The sequence below is a fragment of the Musca domestica genome, unplaced genomic scaffold, assembly GCF_030504385.1.
Source record: "Musca domestica strain aabys unplaced genomic scaffold, Musca_domestica.polishedcontigs.V.1.1 6, whole genome shotgun sequence".
NCBI classification, from domain to species: Eukaryota; Metazoa; Arthropoda; class Insecta; order Diptera; family Muscidae; genus Musca; species Musca domestica.
The window spans coordinates 8089760-8108460 of NW_026712363.1; the positions used below are offsets into that span (position 1 = coordinate 8089760).

General features: G+C 33.3%; 1 protein-coding gene across 12 annotated transcripts in view; it reads left to right on the forward strand.

The window, feature by feature from the left end:
- LOC101891514 (uncharacterized) overlaps window positions 1-18701 on the forward strand; it is a 222485-nt gene that overhangs the window by 108221 nt on the left and 95563 nt on the right. The gene's annotated exons all lie outside the window — the stretch shown is intronic.

The following is an 18701-nucleotide window of genomic DNA, read 5'->3' on the forward strand; positions in this document are numbered from 1 at the left end:
GCTGCCTGTCACTGAAAATTGCCTTTTGCACGTCCACGTCTTCCAATAGGTCCCCTATAGTGGTACTTTTCTAGAGTCGGTATTTTGATGATTTTAGCTACATTATTCACCGGAACTGTTTCAAACTTCGTATTTAAGGTTCTAATGGGTACTATAGCCTGTCACCGAAAATTGTCTATGCTGGACTTCGTCTTCGTGGTGGTTTCCAAATTCGTTATTTATGGTGGAGGGCATTCAAAGTTCGACCCGGCACAAATTACTGCTTTTTTACTTTTTTTTTTTCTTTTTTTAATTAAAACACTATTATCTATCTGCTTGGACATTCTTTCCATTATTTTATTTTGCATATTACCCAGATTTACAACCAAAATTATATTTTTGTTTTTGGTCTCTCTTTTATTGTTCGATGTCGATTCAATTTGCTGCAAAAAAATGTCCTTATTTCAACTTGATTTCGTTATATCCCAAACTTTTCTCTTTAATATCTTTCATCCAAGCAACTAATCTAATAGAAAAAAAACTTTTTCAAGAACGCGGTTTACGGCGGCAGTGTGGTAGAGAACATTTTCGCTTGTCGTTGCATTAAAGTTACTTTGGAAGTTTTATTAGTTTGTCCTTTTGGCAAAAATATCGAGAATTTTGTCAATAAATTATAAACCATTTATTATTTGATTATTCAAAGTTATGGAAAGTTAATATTCGGTGATGCATTCGCATGAAACCGACATCAGAACATGGAAATGTGCAATTTTGCAGACGTAGGCATTGGCTTCAGACACATTTCGGGTGAGAGTATCTGTTTACGCCCAAAGGACATAGGCGCTGATGCACACAAACGTAAACTAAATGCACTTTAGGTTTCGCAGAATTGATAAGACAAATATTGTATTATAACACATTTTGCCATAGGGTTGTAGAAACCTTGTAACTTCTATCTATATTTAAATAAATACAAAGTAAACTAATTTTAGTTTTCACAGAATATTGAATATACGTTGTAAGTAAGCAAACCTTTCTGCTCACTAACCAGCTATGTTTGTGTACTATAAATGAAACGCAAACAAAGACAGTTCAAAGAATGGTAAACACATTCTATGTTCCCAAGAATATTTATTTCAATTTGATATCGAATATCAGTTGATTAATTAGAAGAATGAGTGTATTTGATATGATTGTAAAAATGTTTAATATACAAAGCCATCTTTCTTTATAAGGTCCCCGATTTATAAATTTCAAAGGAAAACGCATAACATACCTTTGCAAAGTCAAAACTTAAGTTACGCAGTAATTTTTTCAGAATTTCAAACGATTGAGTATACTCAATGTAAAACTAATGGACACTGATGAAATTACTCACTTCTTGCTAATTAATTCATAATTCAACTATAGACATGAGCATGCTTTCGTAAATGCCAAATCTCAACTAATACAGAATTCCCAATCGACTGAAACATTCCTTTCACTGAACAACATTTAAATCCAAAGCCCTCAGTCCATACTAAAATGTCATTCATATTTTATCAATTATAACCGAAATCATTTCTGACAGTGCCGATAGCCATGGTTATGATATACTGTTGGCATCATAAAATCTGATTTTACTGGATGCTGTCACACACACATGCACACTAATGTATCTGCATACATAAATGTCACAATGAAATGCATTTATCCATTGTGATGTGGCGACCGCCAATTCCACAAAATTGCACAATTCCAACCGCAAACGTAACAATTATGATTTTTAAATGATCCATTTGCCCCAGGGCATATGCTCAAACACACAAATGTTAAGTGGAATGTCATAACAATAATCATCATACAATATGAGTTATTGTTAGCTATTATGAGTGTCGAACATAATTACTAATTGTAAAACTATGTGGAATACATGTAATAAGAATAATATTATTTTATATGTAACCACCTAGGTAGCAAGGTTAGCCCAAAGTCCTAAAAGGTCCAATTTATGTTACGCTTAGAAATATTAGCACAAAAAATTAGATATATTGGTCGAAAATTAGAATAGGCCCTGTACTACGGTACTGTCTGATTTTAGGAAGTAACTTGCGTATATATAATATTATCTCTCCATACAAAAATATTAAGGATATTACCTCTTTTAATGGCTGGGGACACAATTTGAAGCCAAAACAAATTTATCTTAAATTTTATAATTGTGTCAAGAAATATAAAAAAGTCCAGAATTTGTAGGGTACACACATAAGGTTTCATGTTTCAGACACTGGGAGCATTATGTTTTTCCTATTTCTATTTATTTATTTATTTTATTTATTTATTTTTTGTCAATTTGCACATTGCATTCACAAAATTCGAACCAAATGCAGCAAAAACATTATTTAACGCTTTATACAAAAACTGCAAAATTTAATTAAAAATACATCAAGTATTCTCTATTTTTCTATGTCATTCGAATAAGAGTGAATAGGTTTTTCTCCTTTTCGAGAAAATAAAAAATAAATTGTGGCAGAAAACGTCAAATACTGAAAATCGGGAGGATCCATTACATGGAGGCAATACCAATTAGTGGACTTGAATCGAACATATTTCGCAAGCTGTTCACGGATAAGTGAAAATGTTTTTATAATAAACGAGAGCGGTGAGATTTGGTAAACAGTGATCTTTTTGAAACAGTCCACATTAAATAAGATAAGAAAATATTAGAAATAAATAAGATACAACTTTCCGTTGCACATGTGGTATGTTGCAGTTAAACTACAAGCTGATAAGCATGTGTAGCATTTTTGCCTGCCACATATGAGATAAATATGCGGATTTGTTGGACCGAAAATCGGGAGGTAGCGTTATATACGGTAATTGGCTATACCAATTAGTGAACTTGAATTGAACATTTTTGGCAAGGAGAGAACAGACCTATCGAGTACCCCAATTCACAAGTTTCATCTAATTTGCTTAGAAATCGCAAAATTTTTTAAAATCACTTAACGTGGTTTTCTTTTTTAAGGGGTTACCGTATGTGTGTTAATGTTAAAATAACTGCGTATATGTGTTATCAATGGAGCCACAAACACAACCGCATTGTGGCTGCACTAATTGCCGTTATAAATATTTTCCAATGCAAACCAAATTTATGACGTGCTTATGAAAGTTTTACTCGTTTGTGTGGTCGAGTTTCTTACTTCTAATTAAATTAATTGATTTAAAGCACTTAGTTTAAACGCTCTTTTAAATAACTGCAAGCTTTACTTCCGATATAAAATTAAATTTTAAAAATTATATTATTGGCGGATACAGAAGAAACTTAGAAATCACGTTACGTCCGTATCTGAAAGATTTTGTCTGTTATGAAGGGACCGCTGTGGCGTGAAGTAGTAATTCATGTTGCTTTGGCGCTGAAATCCTCTTTGTACGCAATCCTGCAGATCCTTTGCAAACAAATGTTTACTGATATTGCACTACGTTTCGAGAAAGAAGACTTCTTATAAATTTACACATATAAATAACACATCATATTTCAAAAAAAAATGTTTCAAATAATTTTTGAAAAAATATTGAGCACTTGCAAAATTTCTATGTGGATTCCTTATATAAATATCGGCAACAGTACAGTGAGTGAAATCACAAAAAAAAACGGAGATTAATTGGAAAAATAAAAAATCGTCTTTTGGAATAAAAAATTGTGAAAATAGTCAGCTGTCTTTAAAAAATCTGTGGTGACGTTACTTGCTTCATTCTCAATTTTTACAGATAATTTACGAGAGGAACGCTATAAATTTAGCAGGGAGACGTAGGGTTAACCTAAAATACCTTAAATTTGGAAGTGCCGTTATATATGGTCAGTGCATAATAGTGGATTTATTTTCACAACATTTAGCAGGGAGAGATTTTATCCGCTCAGAACTTAAAATATCCAGTTACTCATGATAGGGGTTGAAATTGTGTCCGAAACCTTCAAAATACCGAAAGTCAAGAGGTACAGTATATCAATTACTGTAGCAATCTTCTCAGAACTCTAAATATCAAGTTACAAATGTGGTCCAAACATTCAAAATACGGAAAATCAGGAAGTAACGCTATATGGGGGCCCTACAGAAACGTGGACCGATATGTCGCATTTTTAAATGGATTTTGTGTTCATATGTGTATTTCGCGTTGATGTAGCGAAAAATGATCATAAAAGTACACCCCAAATTATAGACAATTTTAATATGGCGTGAACAATTAATATAGCACCTGGTTGATTTTCTAGGTATATATAATGGATTTTCCCAGACCGTTTAGAACCACCTTTGTCTTCCACAGTTTTATTGTGTATGGCAATTGTAAAATTGCGTATGTATAACCATTAAAAGGTTTGTAGCGTTTTATATTACACAATTTATAATACAAAAGCAATTTATGTTGCACTCAAAAATGTCGTTTTTTTTTTCAAAAGCTAATATAAATCATCGCTGATTGCTATTAAATCGATATGACAAAAACATTATTTTAAAATCACTAGGGAGCTAGAGCAACATACACATAGTCATGATTGCCTAGCAGCGTGATTAAATTCAATTTTATTTTCATAGATTAAAGTGTTTCAAGCGATTTTCCAAACAACCTCCACAATATTTGCAGTAGCTCAGCATATTTGTCATTTTTATGGCCGTCAGTTTCATATATATTGAATCAAAACTATGTACAAAAAAGTGTCATGTCATAAATATTTCTGCACGTTCAACATCCTAAACTATTCGCATTCATCGAACGTGGTTGTACACACACATATTTCAATACTCCTACATACGACTATTAATATATTTTGAGTCACCTGCACCGATGGGTGTTCAAACGATATGCAAAGTAAAAAAAAGTAAACGGGTTTGAAGCATTTAAGGACAGTTTTTTTACTTATATACATGGCTAATATATATGTACGTAAAATTAATAAACCTTAATTTGCTAAAAGTAAATACCGGTTTGATCCATGTAATATGTGAATGATATGTACATTGCAAATTATAACATGATTAAAATTTGGTCGATGTAAGTTGGGAAATTCGTTCTGAAACTTGGCAAATTTCTGATAATTATGATATTAATTACAACGAACGGTATGCGTTTCATTTTTGGGTGATGAAATTGACTCGAAAAATCTCGGCCGCCTTGAAGTATTTGCTGGGCAGACGAGCAAATACTTCAAATTTGCACTTTGGTACGAAAAGTGACATAAAATAATATAATAAAAAATATAGCTCAAAATAAATCTTTAAAGTCGTAACAACGATCACATTTCATATATAAAATCTAGTTTGTTACATGTAGTTCTATTAAATATGTACTGTGGTGTAGGATCGGCACGTACTACTTTTGATTTTCTTGCTGTAACGTTAGCTTTCCAATGTCGGCATCTGGAGCCGTAATTTGCTATTTTCAAATACATTTTGTAACATTACGTTGCAATATTTTTGGGCGACAGAGATATTAATTATTTACAAGGTTTTCCAGCATGATTTTTCAGAATTTCATTTAGTTTCGCATAACTCCCATTGATGACAAGATGTCTAAAATTTCAGGTTTAACGAATAAGTGAGTAAGATATTGATGCACATTTGTAAAAAAAATAGATATTTAAAAAGACATTATTTTTAACTCATTGAAAGTATTGTCAGTTTGTTCTAGAACAAATCTAAAACAGTTATATTTTCAAAAAAAATGTATCTTATGCAGTCACACACGATACAAGAGTTGCTACAACTTGGAGGGTAGCCAAGTTGTATTCAACAACTTCCCTTTTTTAAGAGTTCATTTGAGTTAAGATGACACCTTAAATAATTTCGTGCTCTATAAGCGACTCAATAGCTTTTATTCATTATTAATTTTTGCAATTCGAAAGTGACATAAAATGCAATTCGAAAGTGACATAATATCCATTAAAATCACATATTTGATCGGATTTCGTGTTGTTTTGTTGTGCGTAACAAAGGTGTTGTCTCTTCGAAAATGAACATGAAATAAAATGGTATACGACATGCCTACAAGCGTTTTTTTTTTGTTTGAAAATATACTATTGCTTTTATAGAAATTCGTGTGGTAACTCCTACATGCTCCTTCTTATAATCGCCCAGAGTTGTCATATATTGCTATTTTTCAATGAGTTTGGCGACTTAATTTTTGATTTGGCGATATTTGCACAGAAGTTAAAATACTGAAAAAGTTTTAGATGAACTTAGCACGGTAATTGATAAATTCAAAAAAATATTGAAGCATATGATGCTTTTATGGCTATGTACAATTTTCATTGTACCAACGTTAGTGTACCTGAAAGCGAATTCTGACACTTCATTTGGCTTTGAATACAACAACATGAAACTTTCACAATCGATTGTATATTTTATTTTGGGCTGAATTAACCGACCATGCCCACATTAAAAAAAAAAAAAAACAAGTAAAAAACTGTACTGTATGGGGGATATACGATATTGTAGATCTATATAGATAATTCTCTTCCAGGGGGTAAAGTACTCACAAGGAACTCTATGCGTAATTTTTCAAACAATTACATTGAAAAATGTGACTAAAATCATCAAAATACCGAATATCAGGGGGTATCGTTATATGGGGGCTATACGATATCGTGCACCAATATAGCCCATCTTCGAACTTAACCTGCCTGCAGACAAACGAAAGATCTGTGCAAAGTTTTAGCTTCTTATCTTAATTCGTTTTGACTGTAGCGTGATAACAACAGACCGACAGACGGTCAGACGGACGGACGGACAGGCCTAAATCGTTTCAGAATTTTATGCTGATCAAGAATATATATACTTTGTTGGATCTAAAATGATTATTTCGATTAGTTAGAAACGGAATGACGAACTTAATATGTATACCCTCCATACTATGTATGGTGGAGAGTAAAATATTGTGAAGAAACATTGGCAATATGGTCTTTAAAATTGCTAGGGATAACTTCAGATCCCGTATTACAATCCATTTATTTATCTCAAAAATTAAACAGCCAGCAAGTTATATACAAATATGATATGAGTGGTAATCCAGATTGTTATTTAGAAACGTTCACATTATGTGTTTATGTCTCTTCATTGGAGACAAGATCTTTCAAAAGCAAAACAACGGACCAGCGACGCAGACTACCTCATCTAGTATCGTATAAAGTGAGGGAATTACGCTAAGTTATAACAGTAATAACTCTTATAAAATCTGAAATCACATTTTCACACTTTACATTTTCAAATACTTTCTAGATGTGACATATTGATTCGCTCTTTCCGATAACTTCTCCATAGGGGATCAAAACGTTGAAACAATCATAACGTTCCACTCTAAAATGCTCTAAAGACATAACATGCATTCAAAAACGATCATAGTTGGTATGATCTAGTCTTCATAAATTCCCTATTTTAACGTTTATTTACATTGCCGATAGCTCTACTAAATAAGCATAGTGGTGCAGGGTATCAGAAAATCGGTCCCGCCCGAATTTTGATCTTTTTTACTGGTTTTTAATTAATTACTTCTTTTGCCAATATCTTGATAATGCCTTTAGACCATCCAGATGTAAATTTTACGAAGAAATTCGTGCGTCTTCAAGGTTTGAATCTCAAAATATTTATACCCTACAACGCTATATTGTGGGTGTATTATAAGTTTGATTGAGTTAAAAAGTTCATAATACCTCGAAATATACGTTCAAGGGCAATGTAGTATATCGATTAAAAAACTAAAATTGTGTGGTTTAAAAACTTTTTTTTAATCTTAACAAAGTGACAATTAAAAAAATTATATTATAGATTTTTTTTGATATTTAAGGAAAATTCTCTCTTTGTTTCGTATTGTTTCGCCCACATCAAATACACACTTTCAGAGCGTTTGTGCGTACAAGCCAGATGGTCAGACGGACGGACATCCCTAGATCCTTTCCAAATGTCCTAAGAATGATTTCGGCCAAAGAGGAATTGGGTATAAAATCAAATGTATAGTAGTCATAGTCAAAAAAAATCTTAAGCAGAATCAGAGAATAATGTATTCTCGAGTATAGAATTTGATACTGGTTAATTTACTTTTAAATTACATCAAACATTACTTTTCAGCATGATTACAATATTAATCCCACTACCGAGTTTTACAGTATGAAAACCAAAAAAAAAAAACTCTTCTTCATAAACTTTTGTTGGCCTCTTTGAAGTGTATTGCAATCCCATGTACATAGCCTCATGCAGATGTGTTCACCAAAAATCAACGCTGTGAAGAGACATGACAAATACGTGATCTGTGCAAATTTTATTCACCCATCACACATTCCTCCTGTGACGCGCATATGTACGTATATGTATTTACGTGTGTGGTATATCAAGCAGCAGATATAATTGAAATAATCCTGTTAAATCGCACATATCTACACAGATATTAATTCAATTTTATTTTTCTCAGCGATTACTTTCTTTAGGCTGCTGGTCACACTTCCCACAGATATTGAATTGCACTAACACAGTTCTAAAAGAAATCACATTCACACATACCAACTTTTGACCATTGAATCAAAAAACATTGCATGAACATTCTCAATGTGGGCAGTGCTAGTATTTTTTTCTGGAAACGGAAATTAATGTAACCCAATTTTAGAGATTTGTCTTATAAAAAATGTGTGCTTAAACATATATACTCGTACAAAGGCAAATATGCAATACTGCTAGTAAGCCACCCTGCGGACACCTCAAACCAATTAACTTGAGTAACCAGTGTCACTGCAGACCTTTCATGTGTTAAACAAATACGAGCCAAAATTGTTTAAAGGCCAAAGTAAATATTTTTCAAATCGATTGATTCCATATCTAATTAGTTATTCGATTCAGTCAAATTACTCTAACTTTAAGCTTCCAGAACAAATGCCAATAATAGATCTGCTAACTAATGATATTAAAAACCATTACCAAATTAAAATACCAAAGAGGGATTACAAATAAGTTTGCAATTGCTAATCGATAATAATGTGTAAATTAATCAGAATTAAGCGCACAGGTAATTGGGTAACATCTGGGTAATAAGGAATGAAAGTGAATTGAGGTTGACATCTGCATAGACTAAAGCCTTTTCACATTACAATATTGATGTTTTAAGGACTTACGTATTGAAATGACTTCCTTATTGCTACCGGGGTCCACATTATAAAGGGTGTTTTTCAAAGAGCTTACCGATTTGAAATTTAAATATAACACCTGCTAAATTATGAAATAACAAAGAATTTTTTTGTTAGATTGTTTTTTCTCATTTTACATTTAAATATAATTTTGGGCATATGACCATCACGATTAATTTACACAAAGGTCATTTTGTGGCTCCAATTTTCGACCACATTTTCAAGCATACCACCTATCAACATTTGGCTTTATAGTTTGGAGAAGATTAACATTAAAAAACCAGTAAATAAAGTCTTAAAGTGGGCGGGCCGAATTTATGATACCCTACACCACTTTGCTAATTTAGTAGAGCTCAACATATTTTCTCTATAAAACTTGGCAAAGATATTTCTGAGCTGTATTTGATATATTTACCTGAGTATCGTTGTTACGGAGTGCATATTACGACTGTGGGTAACAAATACAACAAATCGGATGAACTGAACCGATCTTCACCAAATTTGGCAGACTAGCTTCTAGACTCAATTCGTTCGTATGTGCCAAGTTTCATCTCATTTGGGCAAATATTAGACGTTTGGTGCACAATAAAAGGAAAATCTGTCGAAGTAATATATGGGAACTATATCATATATATCAAATCTGAACCGATCTCGATAAAATTTAGCAAAGGTATTTCTGAGCTGTATTTGATATATTTCCCCAAATATTGTTGTTACAGAGTGCATATTACGGCTGCGGAAGACAAAAATAACAAATCGGATAAACAATAGGTATGGGAGCTATAGCTATATTTGAACCGATTTCGATCAAAATTGGCATATTTATTTTCAGGCCTAATTTGGTTGTATGTGCAAAATTCCATACTATTCGGGTTGATATTACGCGTTTGGTGCACAATAAAAGGCAAATCGGACGAAGATATATATGGGAGCTATAAATAAATTTTTACCGATTATCTCCAATTTCAATAGGGTTCGTCCTTGGGCCAAACAAATGATTTGTGCAAAATTTCATCTGGATCGGGCAATAAATGCGAACTGTACTTTGTTCACAAAAACACGGGCGGACATGCATAAATCGACTCAAAATGTGATTCTTTGCAGATCATCAAAAGGACTATCTCGTTTCCTTTTGCCTGTTACAAACAAATGCACAGAGACATAATACCCTGACCACCTTGTGGTGCAGAGTATAAATATGTATCGGTGCCGAGTTCCACAAAATGGAAACGTACGTTGCGACATTCACTCTATTTTGGCTGATATTAGCCATTATTTGCACAATAACCATGAAATCGGGTTAAGGATATATATGGGATAAAATAAAATTTGACAAATGTATTTCTGAGCTCTATAAGATATCTGGTACCAAATATCATTGTTGTCGACTGCATATTACGAATATGAGGGACCTAAAAACCAAATCGGATGAAACATATATGTGGGAGCTGTAGCTACATCTGAACCGCATTTCACCAAATTTGGTGTACTTTCTTCAAAATTGAATTCGGTCGGTTGTGCCAAAATTCACGAAATCGGTTGAAGATATATGGGAGCTATATCTAAATCTGATCCGATTATCATCAAATCGATCTCAGAAGTAACTATGGGTCTATCTCGTGGGTAAATGGGACTAGGATTATCAAAATATCGTTGTATATGCTATTGGAAAACGTGGACCTAAATATTCAATGTTCTGCCACCGGAGCTAGAGCTATGAACTACAAATACCAATTTTTAGACAAATCCTTGGGAAAATCTGGCAAAAACTTCAAAATACAAAATATAAGGAGGTACCGTTATATGAGTGCTATACAAAAACGTAGACCTATGCATACAATATCAGGTCCGTCAAAAAAATGTGGCGAAAATCATAAAAAACCGAATATCGGGAGATACCGTTATATGGCGGCTACACCGAAATGTGGACCGATATATCTCATTTTCAACATCCTACACACAATACAAATTGTTATGCCAAATTTTGAAGGTCTACGTCTAATAATGTGGGCCGTATCGTGAGTTCAACAGATAGATCGTAAAATCGACTTAGAATGTTATGCAGATAATGAATGTACATACTTTATGGGGTATACAACGAATATTTAGGAATGTTACAAACGGAAGGACAAATAACCTTTATAATGTGGCCAAACTGTGACTCGTAGAAGCATCGATTTTCGACTCCATGTGTCTTTGGACATAATCCGTTTTAGGATATTTGGATTAGGGTTTCCGTCTGTCAGGTTAGCGCATACTTTAACTTTTAAAGGTAGTAATCTATTTGGGCGAAGATTTGCATAGAATAATATTGTTATTAGACTCAAATATGATTCGAAGATAGTGGATATTGGTTCACCCTCTTACAACGGCTAATATTTGGAATAATAATCTAATAATTATAATCTATATATATAAATGAAAGTTGTGTTAGTTACTACGCTTATAACTTAAGAACCGCTGAACTGATTTTAATGATTCATACAAATTCGGAATTGTCTCTTACCCGAAAAGGATAATATCCAAAAAAATCGCGTAAAAATGTGATATGTTAACATTTTCATTTTGACTTTTGAAATGTACAATAGTAATGTTTTATTTTGCATGATTTTTTCCATTTTGACTTACTTTTTTCTAATGTACATTTGTAGTGTTTTTTATATTTTATTTTTGAATTCGAATATTAATACCAATTTATTTAATTGACTTGATTTCTTGAGAACTGAAATTGATAACGGGTTACATGGAAGTGTAGTACCGAATTATGTGGTGGCGAAACGGAATAGATGATACCGAAATAATTTAATGCGGTCACACCAAAGTTAAAAGAAAATTACTTTTTCAAAATCGTTAAAAAGAAACACGAAAAAAGAGATCTCATTGCAACAATTCTCAAAACGGGAAAATATCGAAAAAAAAATTCCAATGGAATTGAATTTTAAAATAAAAGTACATTCTATTGACAAACTTTGTAAGGATCTTTAAACAGTTGCTGTAAAAAATCAGCGAACAAGTTAAAGATTTTTTCAATTTGTTATTCTTCTTTTGTCAATTTTTTTCAATTTGTAATACATATTGAATTCAGTGGATTTTTTGTGAACAAAATAAGGAATAATTTTTCACTATATACAATTTTTCACCAAAAAAATGAAATAAGTGCGAAATACGGTGGTAACTGACATCTACCTTTCAACTCCAGGGCCTACATCGTGCTTCAGTTGGAAGATGCGCAGACATTTAAACAAACAAAAATTACCGAAAAAGACTAATGGGGCTTATTTCAAAGCGTGGCCCTACTTCCTTCATGTGACAATAATCCGTCCAATGAGAACTTAAAATGCAAAAATTTTTGGGAGTACAATCAGTAAAATACCAAATATAAAGGGTGGAAAATAGTAGGGCGAATGGGACTCTTGGTAACTTTTTTAATATTTTGTCCATTATTTGGCACCTTTGTTTCTAAGGAGGTAGAGAACCTCTTCGCATTAAGTTTGAAATTTTCAGAGTAGGGCCCATTTTGGTCTTGACCACATTCATTAATTGATTTGGCTAAAAATTGTATTTATGCTACCCTGGGGTAGGGAATCATCATACAGATAATTGCCACATAGGAATTGGAGTATCCCAAGTCCACTTTCACATCTAATGTGTGGTCAGAAAAGAAAATGTTGTATTCTATTGAATGTGTAACCCACCCCCAAGAGAATATTGGTTGGGCTACGTTTTGGTATAACCCTCACATGAATGTATCCCTGATTTCAGCTATGACCGTGTTCTTGGCCACGTTTTTCAACTGATTTGGCCATTATTTGCTGTATTTAGGCTACTTTGTGAGTAGAGAACCATCTTACAGAAAAATGTCAACATAAGTAAATATTTTGGTACAGTCCCCATATAGTCCCCAGGCCCGCCGATCTATAGTGATGTTTACCGATTGCCGGACAACCACGCGGGTATTGTTTAATCGTCATTGAATTTTACTATGAACAAGAACATAGACTTTTTGGGGACTCTAATGCGCAATTTGAGGTGCTATGGTAATGGGTGTAAAAGCGTAATTAACTTCGACTATTCAGAAATTATTTCGCCCTCCTTCACATAGTTATTTATTTCTATTTAGTCGAATCAATATTTATATTAAAATTTGTTCACCTTTATGAGCTAGATTTGTGAAAGATTATGCTATGCAAAATTTGCATTAAAGACTAAAACTATGGACCGGCAACGCGGACCGGGCCAGCTAGTTCTTCATAAAATAAAGCAGTATACGCTTCAATCAATTCAATTTTCAAATTTACATAAGTTTTAACATGGGAAAAATATTTAGCAAAGAACTCGAACTGAAAATAAGTATGCCAAATTTGATCGAAATCGGTTCAGATAAATTTTATCGAGATCGGTTCAGATTTGGATATAGCTCCCATATATAACTTCCTCTGATTTACCTTTGATTGTGCACCAAACGTCTAATATTTGTCTAAATGGAATGGAATTTGGCACTTACGACCGAATTGAGTCTAGAAGCTAGTATGTCAAATTTGGTGAAGATCGGTTCAGATATAGCTATAGCTTCCATATATATTTTTCATCCGATTTGTTGTATTTGTTACCCACAACCGTAATATGCACTCAGTAACAACGATATTCAGGGGAATATATCACATACAGCTCAGAAATATCTTTGCCAAATTTTATCGAGATCGGTTCAGATTTGGATATAGCTCATATATATATTTTTATCCGATTTTAAATTATTTGTGCACCAAATGGGCAACACAAGTCCGAATTTAAAAGATACAAATGCTTCGGCATATTTAGTCCTTTGAACTTTAAATTATAATTATAATCATATCGTGTATGATTGAATTCTTCCGTAAAAACTTTTAATTGTTATTTGGAGCTCTACTAAATTAGCTAAGTGGTATAGGATATCATAAAGGCGGCCCCGACCGACTTTAAGACTTTCTTTACTGGTTTTTAATTTAACACAATGTTATTTTTGTGAAACACGGATTTTTTTTTTGTTGCTTTGCTAGATTTTTCCCCTCTCCCAAATGGCAAGGTTTTTAAGATTACTTACTTTAACATTTCTTAACAAACACAAGAGTCTTCTTTACAAATCCTTTTTGTTCCGTCTATATAACCCGATATTCTGTCTTTAAAAATATGCAATCTATAGTGGAACCATAAAAATTTCTATAATTTTTATTTCAACTTATTCAATTGTTAAAACGGTCTAACAAAGCGTAGTGTCATTTAAAAATTGGGAATGTTTGTAAATCTGTGGTAATGTGTCTGTTCGAGTGTTTGCGGGTGTGTTCTTTCCTTTGCACATGGAGGACACATTTTAAATGTGGGATTACAAACAAATTCGGAATTCATGGTGGACGCATTTATGCAGATTAGCATGTCGGCGCATACGTCCATACACACACACACACATATATATATATATATATATACACAAATGTAAATGTGTCTGTGCGTATGCCGCCTCTTTCCACGCGAACTAACATGATGTAGTTTTATTATTCATAAAAGTTATTTGCATAAGATATAATCTGTTATTTAGTCTCAAAATTTGAATTCAAATGTTGATTTTATTCGCTCACTGACCTAAAACCAGTGTTTTGCTATTTTCAATTGCAATGAAAACTTTTTTTATGCTAAACACTGTTTTGAAGCTTGCTTCACATGTGTTGCTGGCAAGAATTGTGACTGTCGATATGTAATCTTTAAAATTATAGTGTAACTGCAGAAATAAAGAATTAAATGTTTGGAAAATAAAATGTTTGGAGGATTGGGTTGTGTGAAAAAAGGAAGCATGCAAACCAGTCTCATGCAGTTAGCCTTTGTGTAAACTTCGTGTGGACGCTGATGAATGTTTTAAGGTAAGGTTTTGTGAACAACAGACGTACCAACAACGTTTTATCGGCTGCATAATCAAGTGATACGTTTCAGAGTTTCAGATAGACATATCGAGATTTTGCAAACGAAATGGAACATTAAATATACTCCACCGTATGGAGAATTGTATAGAAATCCTAATGTTGGGGGATATTCATTTGTTCGCAAATCGACTGAATAAGAAATTTCGAAATTTAGAATGTTGATCATTAGTTCATATTAACGTTAGATAAGTTATGTCTCCGAATAACTTGAGACTTACCGCTCACGTAACATTACAGACATATTTAAGCTATTTAAAGGCAACATATGTAGCATAAAATTCCATGAAGGTTTGGTGATGTCTGTGCCTTCCAATTATGATTCATTTATTTTTTTTTTTTTTCGATGTGTCATATAGAGTAATGTCCATATGAGTCTATGATTTTGACATAATTTCCAATTTTTCGGTACTTTTTATACTCTCCACCATACATAGTATGGAGGGTATATTAGGTCGAAATAATCATTTTAGACCCAACAATGTATATATATATTCTTGATCAGCGTAAAATTCTAAGACGATTTAGCCCTATCCGTCCGTCCTGTGTGGAAATCACTCTAGCATCCGAACGAAATGAAGTAGGTTGATAAAATTTTACAAATTTGCATTATGTCTGCAGGACTTTTTGTATTGAAAATGAGCCATGTAGGTCTACGTTTTCGTACAGACCCCATATAACGGTACCTCCCGATATTCGGTATTTTGATAATTTTAGCGACATTATTTACCGAAATTGTTTCAAATTTGGTATTTGAAGTTCGTAATAGATACTACACATAACGGAACCCCCGATATTGGGTATTTTGATGATTTTAGCGACATTTTTTTCCGGAATTATTTCAAATTTTGTATTTGAAGTTCGTAATGGATACTACAGCCTATGCAGGAAAATTGTCTGTGCAGGTCCACATCTTATAACCCCCGTGGTATCTCCCTATTTTTAACGGATTTTATTTTTTTGAAAATTGCCAAATTTGTATCAAAATTCGGGCCGGCAGAAATTACAGCTTTTTTTGAAGGCTTCAAATGGACCAAAAAAAAATTTCTGATCTTGCAGTCGCATTACATTTTGGATGACCATTGTATTATATTTAGCGGATGCAATGGAATGTAGGGCCAACGCCACAGGTCAAAAGTCAAAGATAACAGTTATGCAGAACTGTTTTGCATTATTTCAAAAACGAATACGGTCAAAATGAGTTTGAACCTAATGGTTCAAATTGTATTATGGAGTTGTATGGTCTATCCCGCACCATTACTTACTTGTTTGATCTTGGAATTAAGGAAGGATAAATTAAAATAAGAAACCTTTCAGTGCATTTGTTCCATATTGAACGAATTAAAAATTTTATTTTAAAAAGCTTTGTATTACCATTTCCAACAAACACATGTCCATGAAATAATTAACAGGGTAATCTCATATGCCAAATCTGTAATGGCAACCTTAAAATAACTTCTTCGACTTTTATATAAGAATGCGTCCATTGACAAAAATACGCTAAAAATCTTCGATCCGCATTGTTCTCGAGATCAATTACTCTACGATACAATTTCTTTTTTACTAGCAAATGTCCGCTGATTCGTCAGCGAAAAGCCCACCTTAAAATATTTTATTCGCTCCAATAATTCGTCTTACGCCTTTTTGGTACTTATAATGCAAAATTTGTTACCGTTTGACAAAAATTTTTAATCAAAACTCAATATATCGTACTAAATGTTCAGGCTTGCAAGTTTTTTATATATTATTCTTTTTTCGGAAGTAATAATACGAAGAACAAAAGGTCTTCGAAATCTTTCATTTTAAAGTTCCGAGGAGGAGTAAAATAATTGCACAATGGATCCAAATCCAATTTTTCTGTCTAAACCTATTTCGATGTCTCTATATGTCCTGGAAGCCAACAGTGACCTCAATATCAAATACCTTTCCCCAGTACCAAATTGAGTACCACTTTGTATTTTTCGAACAGTTATAATACGTATTGGCAAAAACACCACCATATACCAATAAAGACTATATACCTAAAGACATTTCGTACTTTTCGTATACAGATACCATAAGTAATCTAAATAACAAATTTGGAAATTTTATCTCTGTCACCCAATACCAAATATTGTACCATTCAGTACTTGTCGTACAATTATAGTTCATATATCCGAAACCCTAATACCAACTTTCAAACTGTAAGCATTACCTGTTTTCCATATAGCAAATTGTACCAAATATGGCATTATTTTGTACTTTTCGTATACTTGTAGTACACATTTCCAAAACCACTTATTTATTACAAACCCCTGTCCACCCTAAACCAAACTGTTCCAAATTTAATGTCATTTATTAGAGTTTCCAAAATCATAATATATAAAACTCACTTTCCAACCTTGAATCTCATACCAATGTTGAAGTATTTAGCTCTATCCGTTCACATAATACAAAATGGTACAATTTTTTAAGTATAGTACTATTACAGTAGCCGCCTTATAAAACGCCTACACACCAAGACTGATCCTCAGTTATTTGACTACCCTTTTATATATTAGTATATAAAAGTCGGGAATTTCAGACAATAAATATTTTTGCCACAGGACAAAAGTTGTGAGGACATTTCCAAGGAAAAAAATAATTTTTTAGGTTGGACGTTTTTATTGAAATTACCTTAAAAAATTATTATTACCTTGTAAAATTGTGTTTTTGTCAACTATAAGCAATAGGAGATTTATGGATTTATGTCAATAAAAGCTTGTGTAAATTACAGTTCATATCCAGAAAATATATACAGGGTGAGATGAAAAAACTGCAACCAACTTCAGACTGCTGTCATTTCTAAGCCACTCGTCCGTTAAGCTGTTAAAATTATTCCAATAACAACTCATTATATTGTTAACAAGCGTGAGAATTTTCCAGAAAAAAGTTATTCGTGATGGAATTCAAGCGTGACAGTGTGATTTCTTTATATTTGGCTTGAAAACTACAAGTGGCTATCGTTAGAGCACTCCAACATTTAAATGTGAATAAATCTTTTGTATCTCGTACCATCGCTCGTTAACGTGATACTGGTAGCATAGCCCGATGTCAAGGAAGTGGACGGAAGAAAACAGCAACATCAGCAGGAATGGTTCGAAAAGTAAAGAAGCGACTTGATCGAAACCCGCGTCGCAGTGGCCGGGTTCGTGAGCTGAAAATATCACAATATTCCATTCGCCAAATACTTAAAAATGAGCTCGGGGTAAAGCCATTGAAATTTCAAAAAATGGAAGAACTTATAACGCAACGGAAAGAAAATAGACTCAAAATGAGAAAACATTCGTTGTCCAGCAGTTTGTCAACAAACAAAATGATCATGTTTACTTGCCAAAGAGGTCAGCTGAAAATGTGCACCTTCGTTTGGCCACGAGAACTCAATCGCCGACCATGGTGTTGGTGTGGACCGCCATAACAGCCGATGGTTGCTCTCCGCTCGTATTTATCGACCGTTGAGGTTATATTTAAGCCTTGGGACATTTTGGCCACAGACCTAGGACATTCCAACAGGATTCAGCACCATCACACTCATCACGCGCCACCCAACAATGGTTACGAAATGAGGTTCCTCGTTTAATTTACAGCGCACAATGGCCACCAAAATCCCT